This window comes from Pistacia vera, unplaced genomic scaffold, assembly GCF_008641045.1.
Source record: "Pistacia vera cultivar Batoury unplaced genomic scaffold, PisVer_v2 Contig439, whole genome shotgun sequence".
Taxonomy (NCBI): Eukaryota; Viridiplantae; Streptophyta; class Magnoliopsida; order Sapindales; family Anacardiaceae; genus Pistacia; species Pistacia vera.
Genome location: NW_022196267.1, coordinates 603,144 through 628,741, shown reverse-complemented (window position 1 = coordinate 628,741; position 25,598 = coordinate 603,144). Strand labels below are relative to the sequence as shown.

The 25,598-nt window shown below is 33.9% G+C and overlaps 1 pseudogene; it reads right to left on the bottom strand.

Annotated features, from left to right (window-relative positions):
- Nucleotides 1–12,533: 12,533 nt before the first annotated feature.
- Nucleotides 12,534–20,169, bottom strand: LOC116144150 (annotated as a pseudogene).
- Nucleotides 20,170–25,598: the final 5,429 nt, after the last annotated feature.

Here is a 25,598-nt window from a genome sequence, read left to right as displayed (position 1 = left end):
TCAAATCATACGTACCATGCAGGTAAAGTCCCTCCATTGAAATATCCTGATCAAGCACGGATTCATGGAACGTCAAAATCCTAAACTCGATCTTCTACCGAATCGTCGATCAATATGTCTAGAACCCGTCATCACAAACTTGCTTTTGTATGACTAATAATAGACTTTGGCTAGAGATTCTGTTTTTCTGACATTTATCGACGATCGTCTAGGAACTCAAATCCGGATGGAGTCAACGGTACTCTCGATCCGATATTTTCGAGTCAATGGATCCCCTCTTGACCATCGTTTGTTTCCGTATATAAACAACGCATGACCAAATAGGCTTTATTAAACGAAACATGATTAGTCTCGTACTTATACACTGTATGAACTATACGCATCCGTATCAAATCCGACTACAATGTCTCAGGTCAAAGGACTACATCGTGCACTGATATAACCAAACGATAAATCATTGACTACATGCTTTTCCAAGTGATTTGTCGTTATTCGGTCACGTTCAAAAAACACTTCACCAACCGCTAATCCATACCAATGCCCCAATGACTTGACTATTATCATCATCTGTACTTATATCAACTCATAATATCTTTCGGAAGCATCTGATATGCCTACTGTGCAAAATAGTTGCCCAAATTATATTGCTTCTGCAGGGAACCCTTTTCAATAATTCATTTACCGATTAAATGAATCATCTGGACAATTCATATACATACTTTATTTTAAATGCATGACTGAATAAAGGAAGCAATTTATATATATGAATTGAAGAACTCTTTTTTCTATTATTTATGATATATGATCAACCCTCTAATCTAATATTCATTCATCACATAAATAAATATTAAATATTCATACCAAATATAATAAACAATTATTTAATATATATATATGTGGTAATTTAATTATAACTTTGGGCCATGCAACAATTACACATTTCATAGGAATCATTACATAAAACACTTTTGTCATATTCCACCCAAAGTATATTATTTAACTATTATGATCATTTCAATACTTTTCACAAAAGTCATCCATGACATAGATAAATGAGTTATATTACTCCAAGAGTAATCATTTTATGATACAAATTATTTTAACTAAAGTAATACTTTTTATGACACATTTATCTTCTCAAAGACATTCATGTCATCTTGCATCATCAATTTTTGAAACCATTCAAACAATCGAATTATTACATTTCAAAAATTTAAACCCCACGTTATTATTCCGATGCCCTAAGGTATGAAATTTACCTTTTCAAGTAATTTTCTTTTTTTTGAATGGAAGGGTAAAATGGTCAATTTACATGTATTTCGAGATGTGGCCGTTATAAAGTGTAAAGGATGATGTCATTGAAGAGAAATGAGGGTAGAATGGTTATAAAGTTGATTGATAAGGTTAAATGGCATAAACGGTAACCAAGGGTATAATGGTCTTTTCATACAAAACCATATGATTAANCTCTCATTCATCTGTAGTCTCTCACTATTCAGCCTTTTCATCTGAAAATAAATAAATACTTGAGAAAAGCAGCATCACAGTTTCTTAGTGACTAAACAAAAGCCTGCAACTGAGAAGTTCAGATACAACTTTCCTTTAGGAAATAGGGTTAAAAGAAAAGGAGAAACAAAGCCACATTTCAATGCTGTTGATAACCTTGTCATGCATTTGAAGCTAAAACAAAATTGAAGGCGGGTGATTAGATAACTAGCAGTGTAATCACAAAAATAACGTTAATAGGATAAATTTCACAGGGCCAAGCACAATGAAAACAGCCATTTACACCTCCTACAAGATTAACAAACAATAAACAAAAATCTCAGAAAGCCCCATGAACACACATTGCTAAAAGGAATTTAGACAACAAGTACAATTGAGGGGCCAAATTTTCCCATAAGGTTCAAGTAAAACACAGAATTCATCTATAAGGGAAATCCCCATGAGTGACAAACTCCTCAAGTGGCTAACAAAATTTTCTTTCTTTATTTTGTTAATTTCATTGAGAACTTTTATCAAACACTTAGTGAGCAGCAGCATTTGACATACAAAAAACAAATATAGACAACAAATTCAGAATATCTACCCAATTCTAAACAGAAGCTTGTAACCAACTTTATATATATATAAAGTGAAGGGAAGATAAGGAGCAAAACAGTAAATAAAAAGACTTAGAAACCGAGATAGTGAGACCTTTGAGAGATATAAATTTAAACACTATGAACCCAGAAATGAGAAAATCTAATCTCAGTAAAGCAGTATGAACCCAGAATATGATATTGAGTTTAAAAACTGAGCATTTTAGAATAACTACGAGTTAAACCATCAACACAATGAGTAGCTAAAACTAATCTATCCAGCATCATCGAAACATAAATTCCATTCTCATCACAACATAAACCCAGAAAAACAAATATCCTACAAATAAAAATAACTTGAGAGAACACTACATAAATGCTCGAATAAATTGAAACCTGAGCTTGGGTTTATAGTAGTGAACTTCATGTTCACTATGAATTTTATAGTTTTTATGTGATTGATATTTTGATGTTGTTTCATGTTTGCATTATTTTTTTAATTAATTAAATATTAAATTGATTGATAAACTATATATAAATCAATTGGTAGTTCATAAACCTTTTTCACAACCTTTCTCACATAAAATTAAAAATAAATTGATTTAAATTAATTAAGGGTATTTATGTCTTTTCATAAAACAGTGAATAAATTGTTTTTCTTACAATCATGATTAAGTGTGCATACGAGCCGAGCTAAGCCGAGCTGAGTAGTGGCTGGCTCGAGCTCGGCTCGATAAGAATAGGTGGGAGCTCGAGCTCGGCTCGCCAATTTAATTGCATGGCTCAAGCTTGACTTGGCTCGACACGTCAAGTTTCGAGCCAAGCCGAGCTCGAGCCCGAGCCAAGCTCGTTTGTAGCTTTTTATGACAATATGCTTATCCACTTTATAACTCATTTCATATATGTTACTTATTGTTAAATCACTTTCATAAATTTAAAAAAAAAAAAATTATAAATGATTTGGAAGCTGTTTAATTTAATGAAAAACCAAGAAAAAAAATCTGAACTAGGAATGAAATGGCTTTGGAATGTCGTGTATCCCTTTTGCCCTTTTAAATTGAATTCACCAAAATCACATGATTCAAAGCTAAAAAGAAAACAAAATTCAACTTCAATGGAATCAACTTCACCTAAATCTCAGAATTCAAACATGGGAAAATGAAACCTTCATCACAAAATCAACATTAAAAGTAAAAATTAAGCTCTAAATTCAACAAACATTCATCCAAATAACATGCAAAGCAAATAAATTTAACAATCCTTAATCCAAAAACAACATTAAAGCAAAGCACAAAATAAAAGTTAACATTAAGCATATGGAATTCAGTCCATGGGAAACAAAAAGCATCCTATTTTCTTATGCCGAATCATATCAACAAGAAGACCAGCAGCTTCTCTTCTCTTGCATCCACCTGACCCATGAAGCTTCTCTTCTCTTGCATCAACAACAAAACCAGTAGCCAAAGAATGGGAAGGATATCCAGTAACCCTGGTGGACCCTCAAGACGAATTCGATTGATCAAGATGCCATAAAGATCTTCAGCAGGCCCATCTACAAAACCAAAGGAGCAAATAATGATAATGAGCTTCCATCTGAAAGGACTAATTTAGCTGATGCAATCCATATAAAATGCAAGATAATCCAACAAAAATGATGAAGGATCAATATTTATATCTAATGGCTATTTGAGGAAAAAAAACTTTTAAATCAATGCTAACTAGTTTCAAGCTTCCTCACTTGATTTGCTATCATTTTATGATTTGCTAGTTACGAACTGGGCAATAAACAAGAATGCTCAAAAAATGCATCAATAGTATTCATGGGTTACAGAGCATACTGACTGGATCAAAAGCTTGGAAAAGTAGAGGAAGCAATCAATTTAAATCTCAATAAATATTCCTACACTAAATGTCTCAGTCATGATTCCTTATTTGTGGAGGAGCTCTTGCTTCAGCATCTTTCCACTCCCAGAAATTTCCATAATCACATATATTCTCACATGCTTTTCCTTGATTAAGCATAAAGCTTTAACAATAAATAAAGAAAGATTTTAGCATAAAGAGCAAAAGTGAACCAAAAGAAAGATGTTCGACTCTCCCCATTTTGTCTATCAAGTTCTATTATAATCAGACATTTGCGATGGCTATTTTATGAACCTGCTCATTATGTTATCATAACACAATTCAAAATCCATAGGATAACTCAATATCTGAATCCACATTACCATATGCATTGCTGATGGATATCATGTTGACTAACAGGATAGCAAATAAAAGTTTACAGCTACAAGTTGTCCCATTACTTCTTCTACCCTCTCATATTATTATTGAGATCAAAGATCAAAACCTATAACAATGTAAGACATATATGATACAAGAGTCAGAAAAAAATCATACTAAATAGATAAGAATCATCCTTTAATTATAATGGACATTACTATTGAAATTAAGCCTATGTCTAAAAATGGATAGACTACCCAGCAGATGTGGCTAACTGCGCCCAGAATAACAAGGTCATTAAATAAGTTTATCCCACCATTTTCTCAAAATTCAATGAAACCCTTTCCCTTCACATTCATATGTAGAGGTGGAAAAGTAACCCGCCCGGCCCGCGGCAGGTTACACAATTTGGCGAGTTGGTCCTAACCCGCCCGCCAACAAAGGCAGGCCAGGTTAGGCCCGCCATTTTGGAGAAAATGGTTGGCCCAGCCCGGCCCGCCAACCCTAACCCGTCGGGTTAGGCGGCGGGCAAGGTCGGGTTAGCCCTATTTTTTTATTTTTTATTTTATTTTGTTTTATTTATTTAACTTTTCAAATTAATAATTAACAATTATAAATGTAATTGTTTTTAGTTAACTTTTCAAATATCAATAATTCAATTAAATTAATTTTTTTTGTTAACATTTCAAATATTAATTCAATTTTAATACAATAAAATTGTAATATGAGAAAAATTAGACTTTTTCATTTATCAAAAAATAAAATAAGAAATTACAACAATTATTGCTTCGTTAAAAACCTCACCAAGAAAAACCCAATGGGAGAAAAACTTGGTAAAGAAAAAAGAGTGCAATAATTGACAATTAATTTACAAATTACATTTTATAAAACAACTAATTTGGGGGTGGTTCCACTAAGAACCTCCTCATCCGGTATCATCATATTGTTGAAAACCAACCCAAAATTGAAATGATTCTATTAAAGTATCGTCGACAACCTCGTATGATCTGATGGCGCGACCATTCCCAGTCTCGAAGACATGTGAGCATTCAATCTTTTTGGAGAAAGTTTAGTCCTCCTTTCATTTAAAATCTTCCACTTGCACAAAATGTTGTTCGGATAGACGGTTAGGACAGGAACAGTGAAAACATCCAAGGCAAGTCTTGATAATACGGAAAAATACATTTGTTGGCTCTCCAAAAGTCTAAGAGATCAATGTTAGCTCTCTGTTATGGATCTATTGGTAACATTTTAGGGGTTGCCAAATATTGTTGAAGCTCATTACTCTACGACTTCATGGAGGATAGGACATTAGTTGTGTTATTGTTGGTTGAATTCTAAAGAGTAGGTTGTGCTTGGATTCGGTCCTCTTCGGCCTATTCAGTGACCTCAAGAGTAGAAGTCTTCATTTGTTTCTTTGGGTGTAGCTTCCCTGGATGTTCGCCCTTTGCGGGTTCCCATACCTGTTTTTTATGGAATATACTTCGAAAAGTCTATTTTTTACCTCTCCTATTTGATGGGATATACTTCGGTTTGTAAATTTCACATAAATTATCAAAACTATTTTCTAAACCTATAATTTAATTCTAGGATTAAATATAGCACCTAAACAATAAAGAAAATGAATGGGTTCCCCTATTTTTAAAAAAAAAATTCCATCACCTTTATTGGTGCCTTTAAAATTCATGTTTTGTTTTTATAAATAACTTGAATTTTTTATAATATATGTATTACCAATGGACTAGAAGGATAATACACACAAAAAAGTTGTAAAGTGGATTGATAAAAAATTTTAAGAAAATAAATGAAATACTTTAGCTATTTGCCAATCATTTTCTACCAATAATGAAGACTTCTATTATTTGCTACAAAATAACTAATTATATTAGCATAAGGTAAACATGAATCAAACATTAAATAGTATATTATCTAACAGGCATGTCTAATGCAAAAGTTAGGAGACATATTTGATTATACAAACGTCTTGAAATTCAACATTTCTTTTATAACTACTAGTAATCCAAGTTAAAGAAGCCTAATTCTATCAATATTTCTTTAATTGTTTTTCATACCACTTTTCACAATTAAATTAATAATGGGACATGCATAAGTGGGTGAAAAAACTTCAAACTGTTATACAAACGATAATTACTTTTAAAAAAAAAACATAGCTGCGATTAGCACTTGCATTATCTAAAGTTTAATTACACTTTATCAAGAACATCATAATCTTTAAAACTTCAACAATTTTATAAATTGTTGACCACTATGATCACATATTAATCTAAATCCTAATAAAGATTTATATTATAAATTCATTATCAAAATAAGACTAGTCACATAAATATAATTTTTTAATTCTACCACTCAAATATCCTCAGTTAGAGCCCACTAACAGACAACTATGTATTTTATTTTTAATTCTAATTCATTTTCTAAACAATTTTATTAAATCATTTAGTTGCAGTTTTAGATAACTTTTAAATCCTGGAAAAAATGAATTTGAACAATCTTTCAAAATATTTATCTTCAGCCATATTAATAGGTTGATCAGTTGCAGATATAAAAGAATTGTTCCCTATATACATCAGAATTATAACGCCAAGTAACCCATATTAGTTATTTGAGTTTGATTGCTTTCTCTATTTCCATATTGATTAATATGTTTATTAGACATGCCTTTTTAAAGTACTAGTACCATGACTGAATCAGCTTTAAAATATTTCCACAGTATTGCATCTCGCTTTCTTGACTTGAACGTTATTTCTGTCTCGTTAAACTTGTCGAAATGCGCCCAAACGTCTGATGTGTGTCTGTCTCGGTTTCGACGGCAGTTGATGAACCCGCCTTAGCTTGGATGAAGTTGGACGAGGACGACTTCTAGAACCACGGGAGCGTTGGAATCAGGGGCATATTTGAGGTGTATATGGATTCTGAGAAGGGAAAGCGGGATATTTGAATCTCCTCCTGCATATGTTAGTAATCAGGGACTAGGACTAGGACTAGGATAGTAGTTTCTCATCATTGTAATTGATGAGAGAGAAATCTATTCATTGTAGTTGAAAAAAAAAAAAGATGTAGAAGAAATAAAAATTAAGAAGAGAATTGGAATATGGAAATTGGAATTTGGAAATTGGAATATGAATTAAAAATTGCAAAAAATAAAAAAATTAAAATATGAGCAAATTGATAACAAAGAGATTAAGAGATAAATGAATAATTGAGAGTTAGAGACTAGAGAATATGAGAGAATGAGAGAATTTGAGTTGTGAAAAAAATGGAGAGTTTAGGGCCAATTTATAGAAAAAAAAATGGGAAAGAAAATGGGTAATTTGAAAAACAAAAAACAAAAATTCAATTTTATTTTATTTTTTTTCGGCCAACCCGGCGGGTTGGCCGTGGTGGTAACAGCCAACCCGCCAGGTTGACAACAGCCAACCCGCGGGTTGGCGGGTCCTTTCTTTAGAAAGACAAAACAGCAACCTGCAGGTCGGTAGGTTGCCATTTTGCAACCGGCCCGCCTGGGGGTTGCTGCCGGGTTGGGTTCAACCCGGCCTGCTTATTGGCGGTCTGAGTTTAACCCTCTTCATTGCAGGTCGGGTTAGGATTGACCTGCCTAACCCGGCCCATTTGTTCCACCTCTATTCATATGAAACAGTCCAACCAATACAAATTCATAATAGAATAAAGAGGGCTGCTTGCCTACTTTACACTTAAGAGGAAGCAAAGGGAAATTATGATATCCACAATATTATGGTCATCAAAAATAGCACACACAGTACCCAACATAGAGCTTATAAAACTAATCTAGGAAATTATCATATTAGCTTGATCTCTGAAATTAAATAACACTTAATGGGGTGATGGCTAGCGCACTAACAAATTGTTTGTAATGATAAAACTACAAACAAAACCTTCTCATTCATAGAGCAATAAACTATTAAATTAACAAAACAAAACAAAACAAAAAGTTATATATGTCAAATACAAACTATTGACCCACCAAGCACGGAACCAAAGATGGAACATGTGAGATAATGCAAGGAAATATCAAAAAAAGATTACTTATCAACCGAGAGCAACATTACCATTGTGTTTCTATTTTCATTTTTATCACTCATTTCTTAAGAGCCTCAAATGAAACAGTGCCATTCAAAATAACAATCCATGAGGTGATGCCAACCCATGCATGAATAAACTGATTGTAATAATGAAGCTGTGAGTAGAAGACCCATTACGGAATAAAAATTTTGATGTTACCTTAAAAACAGTACACAATATACTGATTACATCACCAGTGTCACTGCATATGGCTGGGTAAAAAAAGCACATAAACTACTACAATCGACTACTGCAATCTAAAATCCCATCAAAACTCTTCTCTAAGAGGCATTTCGTCAAACACATAACAAGTTCTCTGCAAACTTCCAAAAATTAACGCAACTCATCACCCAGCTTCCAATTTCCAAATATCAAGCAAAGTCAACAAAAACCACAAAGAATTCGTAACTAAGAAACAACTAAAGAGGGACGAAAAAAAATAAATTTGGGTGTCAAGAAGCAGGAAAATGTGCCTTGCGGCAGGAAAGTGAAGAAGAGAAGACAATGGTGGACGGTAGTAGCTGAAGCTAGTCGTTGGTCGGTAGTAGCTGAATGAAGGCTTGGACAATGGTGGTGTCTCAAATCTTACGGTCTGTTTTGGCAGAGGAGAATAGTTGAATGTCTGTTTTCGGCTGAATCAATGGCTTGATATCATATTTTAGGGCAAATATTAACTCACGAGCTTTTCCTTATTGATCGAGCTCGCCTGCTCGAATGACGTCTTGAGTTCTTCGAACACCTCGCAAACAATACGAATCGAGCCCGAAAAGCTCGACATTTTTCATGAGCTTGAAGTTGAGCTCGAACTCGTGAACTACTCGTTCTCCGATGAGTCAAGTCCGAGCTCATCCCGAGTCGAATCTGAGTAGCTCGTGAGCTACTCGGTTCGACTGCACCCCTAATCGTGATGCATGAAAGTATTAAGAATAATACTACACCAACAACTCTCACTCACAACTCTCACAATTCTGACGTGACAGCTAGAGACGGGCATTTGGGACTGGGTCCAAAAAACCAACCCCAAAACCCGGTCCTTTTGGGACCAGGCCTAAGGAGGAGGGCCCGGTCCTTCCACTGGGCCCTTCTCCAAGGCCCGAGCCTGGGACCGATCCCAGGCTAGGCCCAATTTTTTTTGCACTTTTTCCTTTTAGTCTTTTGTACAATTACGTAAAACCCCCTATTAATTTTGAAATAAATATAAATTATAGGGTTTAAAAAAATTTTACCAAAAAAAAAAAAAAACAAAATTAACTATCGAACAGCTTGTATGCACACGCACACCTTCACGCATGATCAAGTGATCAACAAAGCATTTATCTCTTTGTTCTTTTTTTTCTTTCGATGTTATTAAAATTCAATTCAATTTATTTAATGGGTTTGATTTTTTAAAATTAATTGTTGGTGAAGATTACTATTGTTACTAAATCTCAAACAATTAATGTAATCCGATTGACTTCGATAAAATCAAAATTGATGGATGTGTGATTATAAATAATCAACAAGAAATAATTAAGAAGAATAATGAAAGAAGAATTTTATTAATGTATTTATGATTACATTGAACTAATTTTTCTGTATCTTCTCCCACAAAGACATGTTATGATAAGGTTTATATAACACCCATCTACATGATAGAGTTGAGATAAAATTCAAATTAATAGAATTAGAAAGTTACATGATCTTCGGTTACCTTAGATGAGATTCAAGTCAATCTGAATATCTTCCTTCCAAAATGAGCCAATCTAAGCACCCTTTTTTTTTTACTAATAGGGAATTATCGTCTCAGGATTTCTTGTATAATAATATAATTAGTGTTTGACATTAACTATATAAGAGATATTTTATCATGTAATGATTATCTTTGTCGTTTTTGGTTTTCTAGAGTTAATTACTTATAGGTATTTATATCAAACTTTCTTATACACGGTAGGGCTCTGAGAATGAAAATGTCATCATGGTGACAACACTACACTTGTACATTTATACCCATTTATGAAATCTTATAGATTTCATGGGTATTCATTATTCAATAAGTGATTAAGAGGTGGTTTAGTTGGGCAAATTCAATTCAACAAATGTATAACTGTGTTTTCGGTGTGCTTTTATAATGAACTCATGCCCCGAATTTTGCTCTATAAATCACAGGTTCTGTTCCAGTTTCCTCATTAAACTAATCGGTTTGGTTTTCCAAACGTTACTTGCAAATTTTATGTATTATATCATGCATATTAAGTCACAAGTAATCATATCGTCATCTTAGTGACATCAGAAGGCTTGTACTTGAATACCCAATATTCTTCAATGGTGGATATTCTTCAAATGGTGGAACCAACATGAAAGTTGATTCTCCATTGTAGCCCAAATGGCACGTGACATTTTATCTGTGCCAGTTTCTACAATTGCATCTGAGTCAACATTTTCAACGAGTGGTCAGATTGTTGAAGACAAAAGATGTTTTTTAACCGATAAGATGATTGAAGTGATAACGTTTTTATAGGATTTGACTCATGCAAAAAGAAGACTACAACAGAACCCTGAAGATCTTGAACTACCCGAACTCTTTAGGAATACAGATTTGAATGATGTAAATATTGTTGACGATGAAGATGAATAATTTAATTTAAAAAATTATTTAATTGTTTATTTGTGAAGCATGAATGTGTGAAATGTGAATATTACATTTATGTTAAAAATTAAAATTAACTATTAATTAATTTATTATTTTTTAAAATTAATTAAATTTTTAGAAACTTACTAATCTACCCATGAAAAATACTAAAAACCCCCTATAAAATTTCATTTCGCCACTAAAATATAAAAAAAGATCAGAGGGGGAAATAAATTTTTCAGGCCCATAGGACCAGTCCTAGGGACCGGTCCGGGTCCTAATATTGCTCATAGGCTTGGGACCGATCCCAGGCCCATGAGCGACTGGTCCCATTGGGACTAGTCCCAAAAGGACCAGTCCCAAACGGGCCCAAGCCCGAGCCTGCTTGGGATTGGTCCTTGACCAGCTCTAGTGGCAACTCATAATTAATCAGTTCACAACGAATCTCACATGGGTCTCGCATAATGCTATAAACGAGCCGAGCCGAGTTGAGTTTTCGACTTATTGAGCTCGGCTCGTTTGCTACAAGATCGAGCTCGAGCCTGTCGAGTTAGAGAAAAGGGACTCAAACTCGAGCTCGATCGAGTTCGAGCCGACTCAACTAGGATTCCCACACTTTTTCCTTCCAGCACTCTACACGATGAATATCATTGAAACTTTTTCCATTTTTAATACCTTTTTTTTTTTTTTTTTTTTCTCTTCGAACGTTTGCCGTTTTACACATACAAGGAAAGGAGAATTTTTTTTTTTTCCTTTGCAGCTTTTTTTAGACATGCAAGATCCATCGCTCTCAATACACACACTACCACTCAAGTCTTCATCATCTGCATCTTTATCTCCATCATCTTCATCTTCATTTTCGTCTCCATCTCATCTTCATCTTGCAGAACATCACGATTTACGCTGCTTCCATCTCCATCTTCTTCATCTTCATCTTCATCTTCGTCTTCGTCTTCGTCTTCTTCCTCAACACAACCTTATTTTGATTTTGATTTTTTATTATGAAAATTTGCAAAAACACATTTAGGTGTTAGGGTTTGTCGATTTGGGAAATCTAATTTGGGGGTTTAATTTTGTGTTTTAGAACTAATTAAATCAGGGGGTTAAATGTCATTTTTACAAATTTTTAAAACTAAAGAATAAACATAACACTTCAATCCCCACAATTTATAAAATATAACAAATAGAACCCCACTTAGCCAAGCCACATCAGGCTCGCGAGCCTACGAGCCGAGCCTCCCCATGTTCGAACTCGGCTCGTTTTATATAGCCAGCTCGAGTCGAGTTGACTCGACTAATCACAAGCCGAGGCATAAACGAGCTTCAGACGAATTGAGCCGAGCCGACTCGCAAGCCGCTCGGCTCATCTAACAGCCCTAATCTCGCATGAGTCTTACTAATTAATTACAAACTAACCAATTGTAAGCTGTCATGTTAGAGTTGTGAGAAAAAATTTGTGAAAGAAGGTTGTTGATGTAGTTTTACTAAGTTATTAAGCACATTCCAAGACAACACAGTCTTCTTTATATAACTCATTCTCCTATTGAGTAGCTCATCCCTCACACACCAATTCTATCACTCAACAATTGAACAAACAATCAAAAGAATACCAAGCACCAATCCCTCCTTCAATAGTTACTCAACATGCCTAAAAGCCAACAAAAAACTTTCAATCATCATCACTAAAAATATAACATAATTTGCAACTGTTGATAAAACTGAGGAATTCTATAAGAACCTCAAAGCTACAATTCTCCAGAGCCACCAAAACATTCAATCTAAATTTCATAGCCACACCACTCAAGGATATCTTCATTTCTTTCAAATTTTTTAACCTAAACTACACTATATAAAACACTGCTCACAATTACAATACCGCAGAAACCTCTCATGCGGAGAAAAAGGAGGAACTTAAATTGCGTGCACATCAGTTGCTGGAAGCATCATTATCATTTGATTCAAAGGCGAGAAGTCCTGTCATCTCAGCTCATCATCTTTCTATCTAAAGGAATACACAGGGACAGCACTGTATGCTGAGAATGTACAGGTCGATGGCAGCAAATCCTCCCCCAGCGTGTGCCCAACATTGAGGATAACCAAGAAGTACAATTACGATGGTCGGAAGTTGTCTACACGCCTAAGAGGAATACCTTCAGACTCAAAATTATCCTCTCCAGAGTACTTAGGAAGGTGAATTGGTAGAGTTGCTGATGAACATGTAAATGGAGCACAGTTTTTTAAGCAACATCAATTCATAGACTAGGAAGCAAAAGAAATTTTTTATAATATCTCCAGGAAAAAGACAGAAACCCACCATCAACCATGTCCTTTGTTTTGTGGAGAAGAAAAGTCCCGGAAAGAATTGTCACAAACCCGCACATTTCAGTGACAATTTGAGTGGGGTTTTGTCGATCCCAATCCTGAATTTAACAGGACATACAACTGAGAAAGTACTCTTTAGTTGTTACTGACAATGCAGTGCTAAATGAATAAAAACTCAGTTACAAAATAAAACTAACGAAAATCAGGAATTTCTTCCAAGAAACAAGATTCTTAATTTTTCAAAATGATACCACACCGCCTGGAAGACTTAAACAATCAACTATTTTGGGACAGCAACAAACCTTCATGATGAGTACATTGGAAGCAGCAGAATATATTCAGGAAAAGGAAGAGGAAAATAGAATGACAATCAAATAGACACTATGGAAGAAAGCAATTCTTTCTGAATCTGATTGTCTCTGAGCATCATCAAAAAAAAAAAAAAAAAAAAAAAAAAACCTACAAATAGCCCTGTTGAAAGCTTCTCCCTAGCTCTCTTCAAACAAACCAACCATTAGCAGATTGCTCATAGAGTTTAAAACTAATCTAACCAATACACATGGGAAGTTTCACGTATATTTTGAAATCAATCAAATTGCACTAAACACCCCACTTGGATGTTTTACTTCATCAATAGTAAAGCATACTTAGATTTTCACTACAGTTTTCTTCAGCATGTTAAAAATTATTATTAAGTACTTCACAAAATAAAACAGAAAATCATCGGCATATGAGTTATTAATAATATTTCAAACAAATTTACAACCATATTTGAACCAAAATCAAAGAAGTCAATGGGTTTAAAATCTGAAATCATCTTCAAAAGCTAAAAACATTATAGGAATATAATTGGATATAACCTCATAGAAAACAGAAAAAGAACTTCTCATTTTTGTAAAATTGGAACTAGTTTTTGAGAACACATTCAAGATCTGTATCTAAAAACTGCCAACCAACGTAGATTTTTTTTAACACTTTTTACATCTCTTCTTTTTGTGATAAGAAAAAATCATATTGCACATCAATCAATCAAACAGTCCTAAATATACATTTTTCACCACTCATGTAGGTTAATTATTCACTAATCCTCCAACTTCACAATTTGCTGAGTCGCTATGCCGTACTACATCTCAGATCTTACTAACCACAGTCGCACCTTTTGCTATAATTAAATATATAAATTCATTATTCACAATCAAACTGTGAAGCTACGTCAACTTTCTGAGGAGTTCTTTTCCAAAATTTAAAGTAAAAGCTCCTTGTACTGGCATCAAAATCAATGCCTCCATTCAAAATTTTCATATTTAAATCAAGTCATTTGAATTAACATATAATTGTACACTCAGGTCAAGAATCTCAAAAAATTCAAGCCTTTAAACCCAATGTCATTCTTTTGAACTACTAAGTAGCATGAGAAGAACACCTTAAATTCTGTAATATATTATAGAAGAACGTCATTCAAAAGATCAACATGATAATTAGCATTTTAAAATTGACAATTCATAAATTTACTTCCAAGCATGCTGTAAAAATATCATAAAACTAAATCATTTATAAAAATTTTTTAGTAACCACCAAGATAAATCTAATTTAAAAAAAAAAAAAAAAAAAGAGAAGAAGAATATGAAAATTGAAAGAGTCTAACTAGTGCTACTTGAGATTGAGAGATTTTAGAGTTGAAAGGGGTGCTATATGGCAAGTCGAAAATGTTTACAGTGTTTTTGAGAAGAAAAATCATTAAGACCCAAAAATATAATTGAAGAATACTGATAATAAATCATTTGTAATTTTGAATTTCTGAAGAGAGTTAGAGTTATGAGAAATATTGAAAAGAGGCTAGGTCGTTAAATAATTTGTACCATTATTAGTTCTAAAATAAGGTTGGTTTTCCTTTTTTTTTTCTTTTTTTTTAACTAGTAAAACTAGGCCGAGCTCCACCCAATTTGTCTGGTTACTTTGCAAGTAAAATATGAATCTACTGTTTCCCCTCTATCCAAATTGTCATCCCATTGCAGTAAAGTACAAAAAATTCAAAGAATATATGCACAACTGTCTTGCTTTAAGATTCACCAAACTCTATTTTGACATAATATCTGATTAAAACTTATCTAGCTAAATATAAAATAAATAAATAATTCTGACAAATAATTTACCTTAAACATGATTACACTGCCAAAATGGTTGTATGTAAACATCACATAGTATATAGGTGATACAACACACTGTGTTGAATGTATCAAGAGCCTGAAAATTAAAAGACAATTTCAGATTAATCCAGCAGAAAACCACTCAATAAATACAGCACAAAAATCAATGAAAGCCGTTGAACTTCTAAGTTCTTTTGCCTTCTCACAGCTGAGCACCAAAGTTCAATCTGTTGCAATGGTACAAGTAAATAAAAGCCGAAAAAAAAAGATAAAAGCCATTGGTGGATAAGAAGAATAAATGTACTCATAAGATAATTAGCATGATCATAAACCAGATGACAAGTCAAGAGGTTATCTAAAATCAAAAGTACTAGACAAAGTCATACTGTATCTAATCAAAAAAATGAGCAGCTTGGTAAAAATTGTGAAACAATTTATCAAATCCAGGTAGAAATTTGAGGCTAGTACACAAACACAAAGACGCAATACAAGATAATCCATGCAGTCTAAATAAACTAAAGCCCTTGGAAGTCAATAGAGACCATCACCACCAAATGTTAGTGGGTAACTTGAGTTTATTATTTGTATGCATGCCAAGCATCTATAGAATCACATATATCACAAAAGTTAGGATGTAGTCAGACATCCCAATGCAGTGAGAAAATGTATTCTCTAGTACATGGCATTTTGATGTAAAATCCAGCTTACTAAATAAGCTTACTAAACAGTAGTCATATCACAAGTGAAATAGCATAACTTCTAAAGTTTTCATGAAATGATGGTGTTTCAGCCATGCTATCACGGCACTCCTGGGAAGGCCACATCACTGATTCATACATAAGAACTGTATTGGGGATAAAAAGAGTTCATGTAGCATGAAACATCCACATCCACATCCATTCTTAATGACGATCAATCATATTATCCTTTAGCTCCACTACTAAGATCACCACAGAATTAAGAAATTACTAGTTTCAAGAGAACAATGATAAAAGATTTAATGATATCAGTTTAAATTTCAAATGACTAAGAAATGCTTCAAGAAATGATTACCTTGTTTAGGTAGTTCATTTGAGTGATTACACACACAAGCACAACCAACACAAATGCCCATGTTTGGGGATACAGTAATTGATTCATTCCTGAAAATGTTAGCTTTAAAGCAATTCCAAGGGCTTTGACACTCATGACCTATCAGAGGAATCCAAAAAAAAAGTCACATTAAAAATAGAATAGTGATTTTCATACAGAAAAATATTAAAATGGAAAATCATATCACAATGAGGGTAACAACTTAAAACACACCGATAGTGAGCCCACAAGAGAACAAATCCCAATATAGACCATGACATGTGTTTGCCCATACTCTGGTACGAAATGGACAATTAGTATGAAAACTGCAGCCATGACTAGAGCTGCATACCAAAGAAAAGCTGGCAGGAAACATACAAAAAGCAAGGTTATTTATTTACGATGTAGATAAGGTAAATTAAGAAAACCTATAATTTGTCAAGTAATAAGGAAAGAGATTTTAATATTCTCAGTATTCATAGAAAGATCACCAGGCTCTGTTGCAAGATCCCAAACTTCCTTGACAGACTCTATCTCTCGCTCTTGAGGAGCATGTAGAACAATTATTGTTGAACCGACAACACATAGAATGCAACCAAGAATCCCAAAAATGTGTAACATCTCCCCTAAAATAATATGTGCTAGGGCAGCACTGCAAGAAATTATGGAAGTTAGCATTCAACATGTAGAATGAAATATAAGGACGTCTACAGCCTTTCTCTTGCCTGATAATGATACTGAGTGCACCAAGTGGAGTGACCAGAATAGCTGGCGCAAATGCATAAGCAGCAAAATTAGCAATTTCCCCAACAATCACTTGCACATAACAATTTTCATGTTAGAAACCTTACATTTCAGATAAATAAAATAACCAAAAAGAAAACAATTTTTCACAAAAAAACATTTCAATAAAATTTTTAATATAGAAGTTCTCTGTAAATATTATTAAGACTAAAAGGGAGCAGTCCACACAGAGATTGTCGCATAACTACCATCTATGTTTTACATACATCACAGCACGAGACTATGAGACATTACAAACTTATCATACTAGATTTTGCCACAGATAAATGTCATATATATAATCAAGTTTCCAAGCAGAAACTACTAACCTCCTTCACACAACCAACAACTTAAAACACAGTGGTGTGCACTCAAAATAATGGAGAGGTTTTTCATTTTTTCTTTTTTGTTTGAGGGGGTGTTGATCTATCAAGTCTTTTTGAATACCATAGCACACACCGAAAGAAAATCTAAAGCAAAAGGAGGAACAACATGGACTCCTACAAATTGCAATTCAAATTTCAGATTTTCCCAGAATTTTCAAAGAATTTGAAAGCAAACTACCGATTTAATCAGTATAGCATTTGAGGTCGCAATCTATCTACCATAGATATCAATGTATGCATGCAGCACCATCCACACCTCATCTGCATGATCATACATCACTAACCAATTATTTTAGAATACATTACAACATTTCACTGACATATAGAACAACCTCAAAGATAATAGGGAACAAGTGATTATACTCAAATAACTGTCCAAAGGCTCAGGCTACATAATAGGAGTATGATGTTTATATATGCACATATAATACATTTCTAAACAAATCAGCCAGATAAACTATAGAAATGGCACATATTTCCAAATTATCAGTTGTGTTCCATTCCTGCCTCCCATTTAGGTACGGAAGATAAGGTGGTAAGATTCTAAGGTCAACTTTCTTTAAGGAAAAAAATTGAAAACAACTTAAATCATGCTTTAAGATTTTCACAAAAAAAAAAAAATCAAATAGACCTAGCAACCAAACTCCTTTCCTGAAGACAGCAGGAGCAATATAATTCATTAAGAACTAAAGAAACTCACTAGTTATCATGCCAACCCACCATAGTGGCTCATATAGGTAAGAATAACCTCCAACACCTGCAGGGCAATAAGCATATTAAAATACAAAATGGAAACACGAAAGATTAAACAAGAATACTGAATCACCAGCTCAATATTCTGACTGCATCACCAAACATCCAACCACTAAATTGAAAAGTAAGCAAATATATATTAAATTTTATGAAACATAAACCAAAAGCTCATTAGTTATTAGTTTAAACAGACAGTGGCTGAATCATAAATGCCAATTAAAAAAAGGTGAACAAAATTTCCTCATTATCAGTTCTTTATTCTCCAAAAACCCACAGTTCTATCCATTACATGAATGAAAAGCAAACAACTGTGATCATTCTATATGATGTTATAAACACGATTCCAAGAAAATCTGTGGTAGAAACATATTATCAACAAGAGGTAGACTCTATGCTCATAAAATTTCTTTATTTATGAGAAAAATCATCATATGGTCTGATAACTTTGCCTGGAGGTCTATACCATAAAGGCAAGTATGGTGGTTGCTATTCCCTCAGAGTTCACAGGATACAAAATTATTACATGAACAAGCATGGAGTCCTTTCTTTGTTGAAGCATGATGAAAACTGAGTTCTGTACATATTTTGTCTGAAGCGTGTAAGTAAAATAGGTGGACTCATCTGAAGCCTTCCAATTGCGAAGAGTTCTATCCCCTTAATTCCACACTCCAGTCTCTTGGACTGAAGGCCTACTTATGGAGCTTCATGCAATCAATCTCGTATTGCATAGACTAAAAGAATTTGATGATTCAGGAGAGGTGCTCACAGAAGCTAAATTTTCACCTTTAGTGTGAACAACTTTAGCCATGGATCTTCGTACAAGACAACTCAATTACCCTCACATACTGATTCCTAACCAAATTATTAGCATTGCTCTTACCAAACCTCCCTCTTGTGTCCATTAAACTGTCATCCACTAATTTAACATGAAAGAGTTAAAATAAAATGCTAGGTTAAAACAACTAAAACCTGATAATTTTCCATAAACCACGAATAAAATGCCCCATATTCAATGCTTCAGCAAACAATTAGAGATAATATCATACATTAACAAACCAAACTCCAACAAAACCAGCATCAAAGAACAAATAAACGCTCAAATGGAGTCGTCAATCATCAATAAAATGAATCCAATCATGCAACCCAAAGAACAAAACTGCCACAAACTGCAGTTAGATCAGCGAATTTGGATGAAAACAGAAACCCATTAAACCACACACAATTTCTTAATAGAAAAGCCTTAAAATTGGGGAAAAAATACCTGCCCTGACACCAGCAGCCGCAGCTTTCTTCAAGCCTTTCTTCTTAACAATGAAGCTCGCACCAATAAAAAAGCTGGAAGACAAAGCCAACACCAAACCCTTTATGTTATCTTCTGACATTCCTCTGTAAGCGACGGACCAACTACCCACAGAAGAATCCCCCATTGTTTCAAAATCCCTAGTAACAAAAACTGTTTTTCTTCTTTACCAATATTCGATATCAATGTCATTTATTAATAATAACCAGAAGGCTCATCGAGTTTGTGTTCTCATGTTAAATTCGGTTTCTTCATGCACGTGCAATGTCTGATGAAAGATATACTGAAATGGATTAAAGGGAATGGATCTTGATATATCTGTTAGAAACAGTGTCTGTAACAAGAGAGACAAAAGTTACTTTTCGAGGCGGATCGAGGAACTGACACATAAACTTAACTGGTTAGTTTTCTTTTATTTCTAGTGCGGTTGCTTTTGCCTTTCGGCCCCTGATGTTTCGCCTAATTAATTAAGATCTCGTGGTAATGAATTATCTTAATCGACCCGGTATTTTGTGTGCAATTTTTTTGGATACACCAAAGAAGGGAAATTTCTCCATTTAACCTTTTTAATACTTCAAAATATTAAAATATAAAAGTTTTGTTTAAAGGGAAAATTTGTTGGAATATTTTAATATATTGAATGAAATAAATGGAATGAAAGTGGTAGTGTAAGTTGAGAATTTGAAAGATGAAAGGTTAATAGATTAATGGGAGAGATTTTAATAATTGGAAAGTGAAAAGGTGGAAAATAATAGTGGAATTCAATGTTTTGTCCCACCTTGAGTAGTATAAAAAGATGTTATTCCTCTCATTTCAAACACACCAAAAATTTCAATCTCTCATTTTCTCTCTAGTTTTTAAGGTTTTTTTTATTGGAGTTAAAGACTTAATTCAGTTTGTTAGAATAGATTAGTAGTACTTCTCTTGCTATTCATTTGTTGTTGTATCTTAGAAAACAGACATTGCTCAAATCTTTGTACACTCGAGTGAAGGAAGCTAATCTGTTTTAAGGAAACTGTGTATTACACGGGCCTCAGCATTTATCCTAAAGTTATATTCTCAAGATTTCTTCTTGTCATTCTGAAGAATCTCCTATACGTGATCACGTTGTTAATATTGTTAATTTTATTCTACTGTTATTTTATTTTATTAACATTTAATTCTATTGTTTTTATATTCAATATATTTATCATTTACGGTTACTAATATAATAATTGATTATTTTATAATAAAATTTAGGGGGTTTGGAAATATATATAACTACCTCAATAATCTTCACCTTCTAAATTATGAAGGTTTTATTGAAAAGACAAATATAATCGTAACATCTATCATTAATGAAACAACAAAAGGTATGTTTTCTAACATATAATGTTAGTCTACAATGACATAGTCAAAAATTCAACCGAGGAGGGGCGCAAAAAACAATGTAATTTAAAAATTTTAACATAACAATAAATATGGCCGCAGAAATGTGAAACTAATAAGAGAAACTTCATCAAAACCCTATTTTATTAAGTTTGTATAAGATAGCCCTTCTTTATTTTTTTTTAATATAATCTACAATTTATTTTAATTCGTTTTTGGGCTTAACTATAGGATTTGATAATTAAATTTGTATAAGATTGACCTTATTTATTAATAATAATAAAAATTCGCTTAGTTGATTTTAGGATTAATTATTGGATTGTGTAACTAAATGAGTCTTTTTTTATTTATGATATAATTTTTAGGTTTAATTAACTAATTTCATAATTTAGGAATTACATATAGTATTCAAGGTATTTTTGTAATTACCTGTAGATTTTAATAAAAAAAATCCCAGGCAGAGCCACCCTCAGTCTATAATAGCTTCGCCTCAGCTAGACTATGTATAAGGTGTGTTTGTTTTCACATCTTTGGTTTTACTATTTAATATTGGGAATTAGTCATATGCCTCGTAATGGAAAAAAGGTTAAATTTTTTGGATTTTAACTTAAGACTAAAGACTCTTTTATTTATCTTTCATTACTTCTCCGAAAATATCTCTATTCTAATTTTTAAATTACAATCATATCCCATAAAACCTTAATCTCTATTAACCTATTTTATTCAAATTCTTATTATACTATTATTGTAGCAAGCATAGTGGTCTAGCGCAATTAACAAATGTCACCTTAGATTCGATAGTCTAGCATTTAACGGTCTAATTAATGTATGTTAGATCATGCTAGATTGTAGCCTAGCGCATTTTAATTACTTTTGTCCTTATTATTTTTCATTAAGAGCAATTAAGTTAAGTCACATGATTTTACAGCTAAAATTTTATCTTTTAAACAAAACATTAATTAAAATTAATAAATAAAACTATATTGGAGAATTTTTCAAAAAATAATCATAAAATCATGTGAACTAACTTTATTTTCCCTAATGAAAAATATCAAAACAAAAATAATTGAAATACATATTCCCACCCTAGCTTGCCGAAAATACGTTGCCACCCCTAGAATGCCTAAACTACAAAATCCCACCCATCGTTGGTCTTTGCTCATGAAAAATTCGTTTTGACCAGATTTGACTAGTGAAATACCCTTTTTACCTAATAAATCTTTATTAAATAAGTTACAAAATTACTTTTTAACCCCCAAGTATATAACAGTGATATATAGCCATAAATGTTTTACATTTCATAGTAACACCCTCTTCTTCACCATTTATATTTTCGTACCACCGTTCACAAAATCTAAACTTTACACCATCAATCATCTCTAAACACATAAGCATCACAACTTCACCTTATCTTATATCTCCAAATTCATCACTAACCATAACAAACAAGAATCCAATCTTCTCAACTCAAGATTCAAATAGAAATTAAATCAAATCACCAAAAATAGAGAAAAAAAAAAAAGTAACATTTTGGTCTAAAAACAACACCACCGCCACATAGCCACCACACAAAACCACTACATCAATTGTATACCCTAAATCAAGTATACCCTATTATTAGTTGAAAACTGCAAATTCTGGACTGATTTCTGCATGGCTTTCAATTGACCTTTGCCACACTTCAACACACACAAAATTGATCAATAAGAAGGAGAAGTAAGGGGCAATCAGACTTGGAAAAATTCAGGTTTAGTTTTAGCTAAAACAGGGGAAAAATAGAACACTCTGATCACACACAAAAGTGCAGAAATGTTCAGCTTTGTTTGTTGAGATTTCATTCCATTTTCAAGAGAGCTACATTACTTTTCTTTCATCTTTTTCTCTTCCTCTTTACCACCAAAATATAACCACTTTTATATTTTCTTGAGTTTGCCAATAGGTTGCCAACAAGTGGCTGGACTTAAAACCCACTAACTAAGGTTTATAAATTAAGAGTAAATGACATTTTCCCACCCAAGGTTTGGCAAATATACAAGTTCCCACCCCTGGTTTCATAAATTGCAGATTCCCACCCTTAAATTAACACCATTACTTTTCTCTTCAAAAAACCCCTACATCTAAAATTTCTCTCAAATAACCCCCAAAGGATCCCGGCCAAGCCAAGAATCTGGCCTGATTCTGACACCATTGGACCTCCCCAACACTACCATCAGCATCCCCTTATCTTGCTCACCAACACCCCTAACTTTTCCAGCCGATTGCACCTCGGCAAGGTCCCGGAATTTGGCTTGAAAGGGGCAAAAAAACATGAAAACCTAAGAGAGAGGCGACGACGATCGGCGAGCAATTAAGTCGGCGATGTTAGGGGTTTTGGTGGGTAGAATCCGGTGATGCTATTGGTGGTCTTGGGGGTGGTTTTCGATGCCGAGACTTGTCGGAATTTGGATGAAACGTTGATTAACACTAAAAGCGACGACTGGCAATTGGGGGGTTCAATCAGGCGGGGAGGTTAGGGGTTTTGATGTGGGGGTTGAGGGGATTATAATAGTAGTGTCAAGAGGGGTCGATTGTGCTAGAAACAGGCCAGAATGGCCTAAAATCGCCAGTGGAGTGAATTTGAGAAGTGAAGGGTTAATTTGAAATTTTTATCTTTGAAATAACCATTTTACCATTTTAACTGTTAGATTAAATAGTTATTTGTTAATTGAGAACGTAGATTCGCCAAACCTTGCGTGGGAAAATGTCGTTTACTCATAAATTAACTACATTTAACTTCTAAGTAATCATTGCAGTAAACTTATAACACACTAACTTCAAAAATATCCCCATTAATGTGTTGATTTTGCACTTCCAAGTTCCAATGCTTCTCTAGGCTACAAAAATCTTTTTTTGAAAGACCTTTTGTAAACAAGTAAGCAAGTTGTTGTTTGGACCTGCATAACTCAAGTTGAATTTCACATTCTTCAATTGCTTCTCTTATAAAGTGATGCTTGAGTGCAATGTGTTTGCTTCGGCTATGATGAACTGGATTCTTTTCTACTGCTATGGCTAATTTATAGTCACAAAATACTTCAATCCCTTGCTCTTGTTTCTCTCCCACATTTTCTAATATCTTTTTAAGCCAAATGCAATGAGATGTAGCCAATGATTATATGTCAATATACCTGCTTCAGCTGAGGATTGAGCGATAGTTTTTTGCTTCTTCGAATACCAAGAAAATAAGCCAAAGCCAAGAAATTTTCAGCTTTGTTTGTTCAGATTTCATTCCATTTTCAGGACAGCTACATCACTTTTGTTTCATTTTTTTTTTTTTTTTTTTTCTCTTCTTCTTTACAAGCATTTCATTTCAGCGGCTTTTGCTCCAATCTGCAAGCCATTTCATTTTGGCAGCTTTGGTGGACTATGGACGTTAGGTTGTCGACGGCACCACTTTATTTTTGAAGTTTTTTTATTTATTATTTTGATGATGTTTATTTTGATGAGATTATGTTTGTGTTTGGCAGTTCTCTCTGGTCTTTATTTCGTGGAATTGGATTCTTATTCAACTCTGGTTGATGCGTGATTTTGCCACCAACTAAACGCATGTGTGAAATGCTGAGCTAGCCTAGAAGATACACGTTAATAGGGGATTGAGAATGTAAATGATGGCAAGACAATGTTTAAAGTGGTTCGGATGCTTAAAAAAGCGAATCCTGCGTCCACTGATATTATATTTATGTTTGAAGGGCCAGGTCGCGGCTTAGCGAGTTGACTATGAAATATTGAGAATACAAATGAGAGAGGGAGAGAGCTATTACAGAGCGAAATTAGCTAATCAAGAGTAAAAAATGAGCGAATCCCACAAACGGGAGAGAAGCTCTCTATTTATAGTGGGATACATTGAGGTAATCATTACTGAATCTGTAAAAAGGGGTCAAGTACCATGCAAATCCTCATTTGCGTCTCGTTATTCACCTGCTCGCATGATTTCCTCGCTTTATGCAGGGATTGAACACGTGGACGACCTCCAGCCTTTCTTCAGTCTAGCGCACACCCACTACACTAGTAGGAGCATGCTACTCACGCTAGCACGCGACGTGACCGCGCCTGAATGGCTGCAAGGTCTGCCTGGACCTTGACCACTTGTGCTGACTGGGCTCTACGTCAGCCCTACTTTTCCAAGCATAACAGAATCCCCTAATTTTTAAGGTTTGAGAATCGAACCTTGGAAATTACAAATGCCTTGATTTGATGTGCTTGAAGAGTTGTTGTCCGAAGCAACTTGATTGTGAAGGAGGTCAAGAAGACATCTCCTCGCATGCGACCTGGGGTGATTTTTGCCCTTATGGTCAGCAACCTGGATTTGGGCATCCAGTGCTATAATGATGATTCCTACCTGGGTGGAATCCTTGACCTGTTTACACTTAGCAACCTTCAAGAGGATAAATGGTCGTTGCTTCGCAACTGATTTCCGTCGAG